Source organism: Thermobia domestica, chromosome 9 (genome assembly GCF_964235325.1).
Source record: "Thermobia domestica chromosome 9, izTheDome1.hap1.1, whole genome shotgun sequence".
Taxonomy (NCBI): domain Eukaryota; kingdom Metazoa; phylum Arthropoda; class Insecta; order Zygentoma; family Lepismatidae; genus Thermobia; species Thermobia domestica.
In genome coordinates this window covers 127,421,459-127,436,942 of record NC_137462.1, presented here as the reverse complement: position 1 = coordinate 127,436,942, position 15,484 = coordinate 127,421,459, and the positions used below count along the sequence as shown (strand labels likewise).

Here is a 15,484-nt window from a genome sequence, read left to right as displayed (position 1 = left end):
TACAGAAGGTCTCTCTGCAACAATGCAGGATATTTGTATTCACGGTTATACTTGTAGGCCAAGTTCAAAATATCTGTTTTTGTTTACATGGAAGGAAGGAAAAGTGTGTCGAATGAAAGAAACACCTTTTGGTGCAACACTGTCCTCCATTCCGTTCTCTGTTTTTGTTTCTGCTCGGCCAAATGGAAAAAAAGTGGGAGAAAAAATAATTCCCATGATTCTTTCTTCAGCTAAAGGGAAAGTGAGAAATTCTGTTCGTCTTGTTTTTTCCCTCCTGTCTAACGTTGTCATTACTTTGCTAGTCGCCAACCCTACCACTTTTTTTTTTTTTTTTTACCACAATCTTCTTTGTTTTATTACAGGAATTAGTTGGAGTCTTCGCAGAAAGAAAGAAAAAAATGCGTGTGCAATATACTTCTACCTTCCTTCTCCCCCTCCACTTCCACTTGCGCCTAAGACCCTGCCCCTCCCATTCTCTCACGAAGAGCTGTGTAAATTCGAAGAATGATAGGATTTTATTTTTGTGACGAAAAAAATAACCTTATTTTTTTACGTCATATCATTAAGGATCATCTAGGCATGTGTGTGTAATAATAGTAGTATCATTAGTTGGGTGTGTATATATAAGCAGTCAGCGACGACTTTTTTAAATCAAATTGTTTGAAGACGAGTAAAGCGATCTTCCTGTAACCAGTGTGTTACCACTCCTGCTGTACATACTTCACAATGAAGGTGGTGGTAAGTACTCCACAGTGGAATATTAACAAGGATCTGCGAATGACTTCTTTTTGCTATTGCCGTTGTTGTTGTTGTTACTCAGTGGTAGAGCGTTCACCACCAAGTGAGCTTTGTGGTGGACAAACACCGTATGCGTGGGTTTTCTCGGAATTTTCCCGTTTAATCTCATTTTCTTCATTCCATCATTTCGTTCATTTTCTCATCATCACCGTCTCCTTTAGCCCAGCCGGCGTAACCGTGGGATGTAACACTTCAAGATTTTGACTTTTTGGCTCTAGTATACATGAAAATGCATTTTGAAAAGTGGTTACCTCTTGATAGCCTCGGTGCGGGAGATCTTGGTTAGATTTCTGGTGCGCATTTATGTGCTTCGTATTCCACGCTAAACTATAGACCCACGTCTCATATAGCCTCGGTGCTAAAAGGGGTGATGAATTTTCAAAATATTAATGTATACCTTATATTTGATTTTACGGCATTTTTATTTATTTCTATTTTTCTAATCTAACATTATATTATTGCTTCTATAATCTTTGTTTTTAAAAAAATGTCTGGTTTACGTTCACTTGTATGCCCTGTAAGCTGAAGGAAACGGATAAAATGAAATTGAATGATTGTGAAACAAATTGGTGGAATGATAATGTGGAAGGAAATGGGAGAGTCCTGACAAAGCCTACAGATACGATGTAGTCTACCATAAATTTACATTGCCGGGAATCGAACCAAAGGTGAGTTCACTGTAATTGAGCTACTGTGTTCTCAAATACTTTATACCGGTATTTAGTTTCAGAAGCAAGATTAGTACATAGTAGGCAGTATGATACGCCTATATACGAAATTTAATTTTTCATAAACAATACTTTTCATGGTACTTGAACCACCTAAATGTTGATTTTTGGTCTACTGGAGTTTAGCATCGCTTTCAGTAGCGAGGTTGTATGAGACGTGAACCTATAGCTTAACGTGAGATCCAAACCACATGGGTTCCTATCGGGAATCGAACCAGGATCCCCTGCGTCGAAGATAGTTACACTAACCATTTAGTTATGAGAGATTTCTCACGTAGGTCTTGAATCTGAAGATTCGTGTCATGTTTGTAAATAATCCGTTAAAAAAATAACGAATCAATTAATCAATTAAACATTTTACATTTAATCAATTAAAATTTCTATGACTTGATTTTTAGTTGATAATAGTATGCTTATAATAATCGAAAAGTTTTTTTTTAATTAAAAAAACGTGTGAAATGGATATCTGGCAAGGATGACACTAGTATGACATGCACTAATCATTGTTACTATTATAGTTAATCACTGTCAAAATCCGTTAAAGTTTTAATGACGTAATTTTTCCAACTATGATTCGTGCATACTCTATTATAAACTCCGGATATCAATTATAAATGAAATCTTTATACATTTAGTTATTCCTAATTGATCACAGAATTTCTGAAACATACTTTTTAACGTGGATCCATGCTTAAGTTAAGGTTTTTGAACTGAATTTTTTTATAGTATTCATAATTAATAAGAGTATTTTTCATATGATCTTTTTATTCTGTCACTCATAACGGAAATAACTTTAAAAATATTCAAAGTATAAACCACTTCTTACTATTTTTTTTTTTTTTATATATATAATGCTGAACAACTTGCTCTTTGGTATGGATAACAAATTTTACTTCTGATCCTAAAACCTTAAAGAGGATAATTTTCATATTTTATTTTTCAACATTCTTCATATTAGTTTATCATTATTTCTGTTCCCTCCTTAAAAGAAGAAAAAAGAACGCTTAAAGGTAATGAGCTTTAGGTTTTAGAAGATGCTTTTTAATAGACTATCATTCTTATTACATAAGTGGTTAATTTATTGATAATTTTATTTCTGTTTACATGAAGTAAAGGGACAATGGAATTATAAGTCATGTGTTTCCAGTCAGTCAATAGGTAGAAATGGGGTAGTGGTTAGCAATAAGGAAATCCCGAATTCAAACCAGAAGTCGACTATTTCCATCTGATATTATTGCAGAGTTTGCATCCAGTTATATAAGCAAGTCCCCTCAATGGAAGCTTTAAATATAAGCCTGGACCGACTTCTTTCCCAATTCCTATCCCATTCTTGTAGGTCATATGGTTCTTTAATGTTCAATGTAAACGGGTTCAGCAAGTTGTAATTGGAAACTAAGAATAAAATACATTATTATCAATCCCTGTATGTATTAAAAATATTTATCTGCATAAACTGTACTAACTTTTAATATGACAGTCGAAATGTCAGGTTGTGGTTTTATTATTGTTGTAGTTATTTTAAACAACTAGGTGAAAGGAAGCTTATTGTGATTAACTTTGACAGTACTTTTCTATCAATTTTGATTAAAATCAATCATTGGGCAAATTTAAAACCAGTTACTTTCTTCCACGATCATTGAAATCACTCACTTAAAATAAGTTCGAATTGTAAATTTCTCTGATAGATTAATTGTAAATAATTGACAAAAATCTAGGAGAGCCCTTCCAGTTCTACAATGAACGAAATGCATGTAATACTACGTATCCACAATCTAAAATTGCTTGTCACAACCTTTCCGATTAATCAATCTCATAAAGGGAGAAATCTCAAACCCATAGTTAGGGAGGATTGCGCATGTTTTTATATTAATAATACATAAAATGAGTATCCAAAATTGCCTCCAAAGTGAATATCCAAAAAAATTTCACAGCATTTTTCCGTTACAGACGACCATAAAAGGTTAGTTAGGTTCCGTATGTTTAGGTTAGGTTAGAAAAAATTGATATCGTTGTACTCAAAAGCTACATTCTATACGAGACGAACGATTCATTCTTTCCTGCTCGGTAAATTTTCAAAATTTTTATGCAAGTGAAGGGGTTGTTCTAGAATAGCTCCAAAAGTACTGCTAAGCGGTAAATTAAATTACAGTGACGAAAATTGGAAATGTGGTGGACGTTATTATTGACTGTTATTCCCACATCATCATTATTATCATGATATCAACAATATTTCTTGTTGTTTCGAGTTAAACGTCTCTTTCCAGCATCATGGCTATATAAGGCATGAACCTACAGACCCAAACCATATGAGTTCTCACTGGAAATTTAACCTGGGTCTCCAGTACCGAAAACGCGAATCCTTGCCACATAGCTACGAGAGAGCTCTGATATTTCTCGTATAACTCTGTACGTAATTTAGCAATGATGAATTAATAAACTGGTCTGTCAGTTGTTCTTTTGTAATATTACGTCGAACCTTTCACAGTTTATCTGTTAAGTGCATATTCAAAAAGATTGTGTAAAGAGACTTAGCATTTAACTCCCTATTTTTGTCTGACTATTGTCATGGTAAAAATGTTTCCTTAGAAAACATCTGTAAAGAACACAAAAGTATTAGCGTAGGAAAACTTGTGTATTACTGTTGGAACATACATGTCCCTCCACACAAAATAGGTCCCTCTAACATCTTGCTACCAGGTTATCTCCATTGTTACAAGCTTCATAAACTTCTAACAAATGTAGATTATTTTGTTTAATGTCCTCTCAGACTATTTTGTTTTTAATTCCCTGTAATACAATATGCACCTTTTTTTACATACACATTAACTGTTTGCTGAGCAAAACCATATAACATTATTTTCATTAAAAATTAAATATGTGTTACAGTTTCACCAATTAACTCTATGGATAACTGTACAACAATCTTATATATATACTAGCAGCGTTCACCCCGCTTCGCTGGGGTCACCCCGGAACGCAATAAACTTTGTTACTTAGATAATTTTTACTTTTTCGCTTTCAAGTGATATGATAAAAACCATAGAAGAATGGAGTAAATGTTAACATTATATCGCCTGTCATTTATGTTAACCCGCCGAGTGACACGGTCATGTGGGTTGCATATAAATACGGTTAGATTTAGCTATGATGAGCTAACAAAGGATTTGTACGTTATGGACACTTGAATGGTCAATTATCTCAAGACACTGGTAATTGAAAATTAAAGTGATATGATAAAAACCATCTAGGGTCCAAATCTTAATAACCCCCCAAAAATGAAAGAAATTGGTTCAGCCGTATTAGCGTGATGAGCTAACAAAGGATTTGTACGTTCTCTTTTATATATATAGATATAAGATTGTACAGTTATCCTGTATTTCATAGTGTTCGATAAAGCCAAAGAGTCCGATAAAGCAGATAGAGATCCAAACTAACTCTTTGGATAAGTGTACAATCTTATATATATATATATATATATATATATATATATATATATATATATATATATATATATATATATATATATATATATATATATATATATATATATATATATATAAGATTGTACAGTTATCCTGTATCTCATAGTGTCCGATAAAGCCAAAGAGTTAGTTGGTGAAACTGTAACACGTATTTAATTTTTAATGAAAATATATGGTTTTGCTCAGCAAACAATTAGTGTGTATGTAGTTATATACAAAGCAAAGCTTCTAATTATGGAAAATAGCACATTTTTTGTTTCTATTTTAATTACTTTGCTCCTTATAGTCATTTTCCCTATTAACTAAATTTCCCAGTTGTTATTCATTCGCCCAATATCCTCTCCCTATTATTCCCTCCAGGTCATCCGAATGGAGTTATTCTTATTCTAATCAGGCCTAGTGTTAATGTCAAAATTACAGTACGATTCACTATGATTTTCGCTATCTTAGCTATTGGATTGTTTCCCCCAAGACACAACAACAACAACAACAAAAATCGTGTTGTAAAGGTGGTTTTTATCCTGGAAGCGTACACACACACAAAGCTCATTTTTGACTACGGATGCAAGTGGCAGTTCGGTTAATCCACGTCTCGTTAGGATTATTAGATATTGAGAAGTTTCTGTGGGAGGATATGTGTTTCATGCTATTTGAATAGTCTTCTAACAGCTCTTTTTAAGTAGTTTGCATTACCAAAATTCTTTTAAATATTTACTCTGTCTGTCTGTGTGTCTGTCCGCCAGAGAGACACAAAAAAAAAAAAAATCTCAAGAACAACTTGATGGACTACCATAAACTTCAGCCAGGATATACAGGGTCGTAAGTTAGGAATCAAGTTGTTTGATGGAGAAATAAACCATTTCCGGTTTTAATGTTGATCACTGTAGTGCAATAACAGTAATAGCTAGCAAGAAGCAGTTTAATGCAATCTACTAAGCGTGTCAAGAATATTTCATTTCTCCTTTTCTCTCTCTACTAAAACCGGAAGCAGAAGAAATGAAGCACGTCCGGTTTTAACGTTAATAGCTATAGAGTAAAAAGCGGTAATGGATAACGAAAAACTGTTTTATAGAATCAATTAAGTGTATATTCCATCTACACTCTAATCTCTCTACTAAAACCGAAAGTAATAGAAATGCACTATCACTTCTGGTCTCAATATTGAGTAAGAATATCATACCATACAAACCAAACTCCTTCACGTGGTGTACACGTTACATTGATATTTGTTTGTAGACAGGGGCGCCCGAAGAAAATTTTCTAGAGGGGGGGCCATCTCCATGGTTGCTGTATTACGTCTGGTATTTAATATACATGGTTTGATATATTACGTATACATTTTCATGAGCCAGGGTGGGGCCTGGGCCCCACCTGCCCTGCCCTTCGGGCGCCCATGTTTGTAGATGAACTTCAGTTGACAGCAGCGAATTAATCATGCGTGCTAAGTACTTTAATATTTGAAAATTTGTGGTTTTCATTATGGTTATATTCTGATAGGTGGTTAGCTATTTGAAGTTTATTGCTCTTTTTCAGTAACAAGGTTATCTGAAACATTGATCTACAACAGTTATTTCTAAGGTGTAACATCACAATATGTACTGTCTTTCTTCGTAAACCGCATGGAGAGAAGGTGCAAGTAAGAAACTTAACGTCTATTAAGGACAGTAGTGACAGATGCAAACAAGAAAATCGATAGCGTAGTTTCAATGATTTTGCAAGTATAAATGCTGCTTGTGAATCCGTGACTAATCGTACATTGCCAACACTGTTTATTCCATTATATTATTTCATATTGCTCTTCTCGGTTGCTTCAGTATTTCTCTATGCTGGTGTATCTAATTATAAAGACACGCTTCTACATCATACATCGGCAGTTAAGAATGACTGATCTATAGTTTAACTTATAACTTGATCTGCAGTTTAACGCTGAATCCAAACCGTACAAATGACTGATCTACAGTTTAATATAGAATCTGAACCAAAAATGACTGCTCTACAGTTTAACTAGAGTCTGAACCAGAAAATGACTATCAACAGTTTAACGTAGAATATGAACCACACAAATGACTGTTCTACAGTTTAATGTAGAATCTGAATCAAAAAATGACTAATCTACAGTTTAACGAAGAATTTGAATCCTAGAAAACGCCAGTCAGTCTAACGTAGAATCTGAACTATAAAATGACTGACAGTTTAACGTAAAATCTGAACTATAGAAGTGACTGACTTGCAGTTTAACGTAGAATCTAAGCATTAGAAACGACTGACGTACAGTTTAAATTATAACCTAAACTACATGTTTTTCGGCCAGGAATCATACTCAGGTCCTTGTATTAACGATATTTGGAGTTGCAATACTAACTCCTTTAGCAAAAAAAAAAAAAAAAAAAAAAAAAAAAGATGAGTTTGGGCCCACCTACTGTACCAAACCTAGATTATACAACATATTTCGAGTTAGAATTTGTCAATTTTAAATGCTCTTCTTTAGCTTCCAATAGTTCAATCATGTTCTCAAATCTTGCAATCTTAATTTAACTCATGTTCTGACGTCATACAAAGATGAATTTTCGCACAGCGATATAAGTCGGATAACATTGCAATCTTACTTTTTTATGTATTTCGATCAGTGGCGATTTGGAAGTTAAAAACTGGGGAAGTGGCAGCAAGAACCCAAACGGGAGCAACAGGATTGCGCACACTATAGATCCCGAATTGCGCACAGATCTCTGTTGGTCTTTCTGAACACAGATTTTTGCCCAACGTTGCCACAATGCTAGATTTATAATCTGTGCGCAAAGAAGGTTTTCCTTCAGCCTAGGATAGAAACAGAAATTAGAAATACAATTCATATTATATTGAGCTACGTGAGAAATAAAATAAATATATAATATAATTTGGTCAGTGGATACAAGAAGTCATGATACCTCCAAATTTACAATCCAAATGTTAAAATTTTTCTTGTCTCATAATCTGAATCCGTTCGGAGTTCTAGTACCTATTTTTAGGTGCTAAAGTAGCGTCTTCATTATTCGATTAAAAAAGAACCAATAAAGCTTTCTACTTTTCTTTCAAGTCTAGAGGCACTGTAGAACACGTTACGTATGGTTTCACGCCTTCCTGCGTCGAGACATAGGAGGTGATGACATCATAACTTTAATTTTTTTTTGTTAGGCCTATTTTCATTATTTTTGGGCGGGCTTACTTTCGCATCTAGAAGATTGAAATTTTGTACAAACATTCAATCCGCCGAGTACTATTTATTAGATTTTTTTCAGATCTCTGCGTTAGCACAAGGTGGATCCAGAGGGGCAAAAAGGTAAATAAAAGAGATTTTGTGGTTTAAAAAATCCCTTTTTTCGCGATTTTCCCGCCTGAGATACATGATGGAGGCATGTGAAGGGTCCGTTTGAAAGGCATTTTTATTCTGTAGATAATAAAGGGCAAACTATGATTCTAGGATATATAGGGATGTCTCAGGAAATGTTCTGCCTGAGATCAAGGTATTTTACAGTAATCTGGGGCATTGTGGGGATTATTGATATTTTTCCCGCCCTGACTGTTCAAGATAAAAGCTTGAAATTTTGTACAGGCATTTAATACACCCCTTATAGTTTTCCAGTTGAGTTTTAGATCTCTGCATTAACACAGTGGGGGTCCAGAAGGACTCAAAAATTAAAAAAAAAGAAATATTTTCAAAGAAAAATCCCGATTTCTCTCAAAATTTCCCCACTCAGGGACATGATAAGGATATGTGAATGGATTCTATAACGGAATCTATAAGGGTTAAGCATTTCATACTGCTTCAATATAATGTTATGTTTCTTTAAATCTTCCTTTTCTTGTGTATTGGTATATCCTTTCGCAATTGATCTTAATTTCAATTTTGTTTCTGATTGTATCTTCAACAAAAAAGAGATTACCTGATAAATATCTGGACCAATCGAGGAGCTACTGAGGGTTCTGAAGCCCATATTCTAGGTGGGAACCAATAAAACAAAGCAAACATTTATGATGACATTCTTAATGTTAATAATAATAATAATAATAGTAATATAGTATACGTACTTTCCACTACTAGCCAAGCTTTAGGGAAAAATTGAAAAAGTGAATAATTTTCTCCATTGTCGTAAAGTTTTGCTTTGGTAAATTTATTGAGGTCTGTCGTTAACGTCTGGTCATATAATAGGATACTCGTTACAATAATATGTGCGATACAATAAACTTAAATTACAATATTATTAGTATAATACAACGATGTGAGTAAACTACTTCCTCATACTAATTACACTGCATTCCAATATAATCCTTGCAAAATTACACGATTTACTTAATAATATGGCATCTGTCAATATATATCTTAAATCACCTTCCTAAATCTAGTTAGAATATATAATTACAAACAGTATTATGTAGCTATCTACAAGTTTTATTACATACACTACGACTATGCACAGTAAATGCTATCATTGTTCGTACCTAATGTTACTCGCACAAGTTAGGGCGATAATCTTAGCTTCTTCATTTATAAATAGTAACTTTTCTCCATCATAACTGAACTCAACTTCTCTTTCAATCACTTACTGAAGCGGCCTCTGTAATATTTCTCGGAAGAACTGGTGTGAGATCTTTCTTATTTTTCGAATGCAGTATATAGCTTCTCTATCCTTATGTGTTAATTCCTCTGTATTTTCTATATTAGCTCAATCCTAGTAATTTTATTCGGCCCTTGGTTCGGGTATTCCGCTGTTCTTTTCTTACAGATTTACATAACAGAAGATAAAATATTTTCCATCTGACAACATTGCTTAATTTTTCTGTGCGCAATCCTGTACATAATGACAGCTTGTCAATGACTTATCAGATAAAACTGATAAAACTGGAAAAGTGTGCGCAATCTCATTGCAGCCACCCAAACTATGATAGGTATACCATGAGTTTAATATAAACTTTCAAAAACATATAAATAACAGCTTCAATTATTTTCGTAAGTTAAGAAATTGGGGGCTTAACAGTTTTTAGTGCCTCCAGCACAGGCCTAGATCAGCTAGAACTCTGATTTTAAAGAGATATATAAGTATTTCGTATATGTAACCAGCTTTACTTTTGATTAAAACGGGATTATCTAGCACACAGGGGTTAACGTTCACCAATTCGAACAAAATTTCAGATTTCCCGATTTTTCATTAAATAAATGAAAAAATAAATTAAAACAAGAATAATTTAAAACATTTTTATTTTAAAAAATAACAAAGAAAGTCAAACATATTGCACCAAAAAGTAAAATATATATATTTTTTTAAAAAACGCATACCTTTAAAAAAAACATTTTTAAAAAGAAAACAAAATAAATTATACTAAAAAGTAAAAATGTTTCTGCTTTCAACAAAATTACTTTAAAAAATATTCTATATATGCACGACTATAAAGAAGAGCATGAGGAGCATTCTCATTTACAATCTCATTTACACAGAGAGAATTTGTAAGTTGATTATGCTGTTCATACTTTCCTTTTTAATCGTGTATATATAGAAATATTTTTAGAAATAATTTTCTTGAAAACAGAATGTTTTTTGCTTTTTAATATTGGTTGTTTTATTTTTTTAAAACATTTTTAAAACAATATTTTATTTTATTTTCCATCTTTATTATCTTGTCCTTAGTGGTATAGTGTGATAGTCATTTCTGAATTTTACTTTAATTTTATAACTTGTTCCATTTTGTTATTATTATTATCAGGCAGTTGCTATTCTTCTGTTTGCTGTATTGAGCGTAGTGCTGTGTCAGGAAGCCAACCCTCCCAGCAACAAGGAGAAGCGAGGTCTGCTGGGCTTAGGATACGGTTACGCTGCTCCAGTGGTCGCTGCACCCGTGGTTGCCCCTGTTTATCCAGCCGTTAAATTTGGATACGGTCTTGGCTATGCCTATGGATACCCATATTATGGATATGGCTACGGCCTTGGCTATTATGGCTAAAAATATAAATAAATAATGCATTATTTAAGTACAATTTTCTTTGCAGGTAAGAATTTAATTATTGTGTTACGTATGTGTATGTACTGTATTAAAAATAATTTGGTGATGATATGCAAAGTAGAAGTAGGAAAATTTTGTTCCTGCTTCAAGGAGATAAATTAATCGCACTCTCTTATATTTGGTTAATTTGGACATCAAACAATAAATCTGAATTGTGAAACCTCGAAGACCAATGTTTCATTTAATCAAAATTTGAAAATTTTAATCTGTTATCGAGAGAACATAGCTAATAATAATATTAATAATAATAATAATAATAATAATAATAATAATAATAATAATAATAATAATAATAATAATAATAATAATAATAATAATAATAATAAGTCTTTCAGTTTAACTTACAACGATTATGCCTTATAGGCTAAAGGGAGAGGATGATTAAGGCAAGTTAATGATGTCGGAAGAATTGGTGGAATGAGAATGTGGAGGAAACGGGAGTACCCCGAGAAAATTCACTGACACAATGTTGTCCACCACATACTTACTTGGTCGGGTATCGTACCAGGGACCCCACGCACAACAAGTAAGTGTTCTACCACTGAGCCACCGTGCCCCTACTACTTCTACTAATAATAATATACAATTTTATAAGACCCGATAGATGTTTTTTTGTTTAGATTTTTTAAAATTAATTATTGAATATGAAACACGTAGGCTTAATGATATAAAAGATAGGAATTTCTGTGATATTGTATATTCGTGTTCTTGTATGTATCAAAAGAAAATATAATTTTTAACTTGTGGGTACAAGTAAAAGTTTTCTGAGAATGTGCGATCAGGAGCGGTGTCAATTGGGGCTTCACGAGGGCTATTCTCCACTAAGTTTGAGGAATACATACATTTTTAAAAAAAAAAAAAAATAGATAAGAACACTATTAAAAACGTGAAATTTTAAAGCAAACCTGAAATGATACTTCTAGTTGAGATATAGCCTATACTAACATTGTAATCGACTTTTCATTTTTAGAAAAATTCAAAGAAAAAAGGGTGAACCATTTATCTTAATATACTTTTGTAACTTTTAAAGTAATAGACAAAACTGATAAAAAAATTTTGTACTATGGAAATATCGGCAGGGGGATATTTCTTGATATATTTTATGATATCACCAGGCTAACAGTGTTGCCAACGCAACATAAATGTATTTTTTCCAACTGGCGCTACGCCAGGTTATTACATATTCCAGGTATACGTTAGTAAACAAAAAATTACAATATATTGTATGATTTGTTATTCAGTAATGCAAACTATGATTATTATTTTTTGTTTATTGTTTAGGACAAAATGGCACACTAGTTTAATGTAAACGATAAATATGTACTCATGGAAGCTTCATAGACATATTAAAGCTGTAATTTATTACATTAAGAATCGAGATCTTTATAAGAAAATGGATGATATAACTTTAATATGCCAATGAAGCTTCAATGTGTACAATCGCATTAACTTATGTCGTTTATATTGTTTACATCGAATTATTCTTTTAAAAAATTGGAACCTATATATATATATATATATATATATATATATATATATATATATATATATATACAGGACCGGATTTAGGAGGTGAAAAGGTGCACGTGCACCCCCCTTCGTTGTAAATATACACTATCTAAAATCAGGGGTAAAATTTAGGGGGAATGCGAGGGTACGCCGTCACCCAGCTTCCAAAAAATATCCGTTGCGTCCCCCCACTTTCTACAGTGGGCAAAGATAGGCACAGGGGACGGTGTGTCGTCATCCGTCCGCCTACCTTTTCAAATCCACTTTTATTTCCGTCTAAAATTAGAAACTAGCAATGAAAATAGCAACACTTTCCGAAACTTTCTGCCATCATGTTTTCGTTTGGGGCTTAAATAAAGCAGAGCTTTGCAAAAGCAATACTTTAAGTCGATTTTCGAAAGGTTGAAGGAAAAGCATTCACCAAGCAAAACAATATAGCATTTGTCAAGTAGGGAAGAAAACAGAAGCCAGGATGAGAGAACAGTTTTTTCCTGCATAACACTTGGACCCTCTATAAAATACTTTTCTTAGTTCTATGCATCAATGTTGTCAGGGGTAAAGAACATTGTCACATATCGCTTTGAATAGTTTCAGTGTGATTGGTTATTTTGGTAGTTGGTGATGCACCCTCCTCAGACAATCCTGGATCCGGCTTTGTATATATATATATATATATATATATATATATATATATATATATATATATATGTGTGTGTGTGTGTGTGTGTGTGTATGTATATATGCATGTATGTACGTATAAAAGAGGTATGGCGAAAGTTATAGATACTCTTTGAAAAATCAATTTACTTACATAAAAACCTTTTACAATTTCTCAACATAGTTCTAAAAAGCCTCGATACACTTTTGTACCTAAGTATTCTTAAAAACCACAAGTCAAATATTTTAAAAATTCGTGTTTTTGGAATATCAGACATTTCGTTATTATACTCTGCGATAGCCTCTTCATTTGTTTGAAACCGACGTCTCCGAAACTTTTTCTTGAGTTCTGACAAGAAGGCAAACTTACACGGAGTTAAATCTGGAGAACAAGCCGGGTGCGGAAGAATACTGACTCCACTTTCTTGTAGAAAGTAAAAAGTTTTCATTGCTGTGTGTGGCCGTGCATTGTCGTGATGAAGAAGAAAGTAAGATACTTGAGACTTTCGGTGGACAGATCTCCAAGTTTCAAAGACACTCGGAAGCCAAAAAATAACGTACCACTCTGTTGTCAGTGTACATCGATCATCTAACTGTATAGTTGTTACAACCGGTCTTAGAGAGAGAGAGAGAGAGAAGATGCTACCATAAACTTTACGCACACTCTGTGCTCGATTAACTTTCGAAGGTGTAGTTTCATTTTAGAAACACCATATTGTCGACTGCTGTTTCGTTTCGGGGTCATAGTTGTAAATCCATATTTCATCACCTGTGACGATATTAGAAAGTCTTTACTTTGGTACTCCAGTGCGCACGCGGTCGCCTTTGTTTCTCATACGTAAGTACATGTGGGACCTAGCGACTCCAACGCTTGGAAAGACCGAGAAAATCTTTTATTATATATTGGTCTGCAGTTGAACCAATCTTCAAAGTTGACTAAATTTTCTCGTATGTGAAATGGTGAGCCTCTTTCACAAGATTTTTTTTTTTTTTTTTTACTCCTGCGACATTTTTACCAGTAACTGTGGTGCTATGGCACCCAGAACAAGGCTCATCTGTGAGACAGCGTTTAACAGCGTTTGACAGCGTTGACAGCGTTTAAATTCCCCAAACTAATTAAAAACTGTTGCGCGTGAAGGGACAGAGTCCCCGAAACACTTTTCTAAACGATCATGGCACTGTTCTTGCGTTAAACCGCACTTAAAATCGTGAAAAGATCATTGCGTCATATCATGAAAATCATGTCCCTCGAGCCCCATTGTTGCCAACTGAGCTGCAGTCTTGTAATTACACCTTTCACCACTAGAGGATACATGCTTTAAAACGAGATAAGTTTCAGTATAGCAACACTATTTGAATTTTAGTAAATTTTAGTACCTGAAAACTTTCGGCGTGGCCCATGCTAAATCAAAGTTCTTGATCTATCTAATCCAGCTCCTCTCAAATATCCTTTTTGTTATAAGTATTAGTAAATATTTTTTTTATTTTTATAAGAAATTAATAATTTTCCTATTGTTACTATTTTTCAGATAATCAAAAAAACACAACCATGGTACAAGATACTCTCAGATGTTCCTTTCTCATAGTATGAGATCATTATGTATTTTCATACTGTGCTCAAATAAACGATATTTTTTTGTCTGAACTTGTAGTATTATTCTTGTATCTAATATGAGCCGTAATTGATTTACTGCGCGGATATCAACATGTTTCTAAATATTCTCACAAGAACCCTTAATTAATATATCTATCACGAAGGTAGTATCCGTGGTGGGATATTGTTGTCAGAATCTCCCACACCGAAATTTAGAAATTTGCACTGAATGAAAATGTACTCTAAGTCACTTTCAAGCTTCTCTTATTTATCCTCTGCATAAGAAAAACTCGTTACCGAAAACGAGTGTGATGCATGTAATTATATCCAATTTGTGTGAGACATTTAAAAGTGTATCGGTTACGCAATGGTGACCTTAGGGAGACGAATAAGACATTGCTCTGAAGATTGCGCTTATTGGGACCTCGTATTTACTTCTTTTTTTTAAATCGTTAGACCAATGTTGAGTCAATTGTAAATAAGTACGAAATACAAAATGTACAGATACTATAAACATTTTAATACCTAATTTTAAGTATAATAAACATTGACAATTCAGTTTCTTTGAGACATTACTTAAGATTTGTTGATGTCATAACAAAGTATTTTTCAGTCACATATTATCCATGGCGTTTAGTTTTCAGTTACCTTTGACTTTTTTCTTAAAGGCCTAGGTCATAGCA

General features: G+C 33.4%; 1 long non-coding RNA gene across 1 annotated transcript; it reads left to right on the top strand.

Moving 5' to 3' along the window:
- Window positions 1–584: 584 nt before the first annotated feature.
- Window positions 585–14,852, top strand: LOC145694110 (uncharacterized). The gene is made up of 3 exons (XR_014132934.1): window positions 585–738; window positions 10,745–11,027; window positions 14,737–14,852. It is a non-coding gene; the product is annotated as an uncharacterized LOC145694110 (long non-coding RNA).
- Window positions 14,853–15,484: the final 632 nt, after the last annotated feature.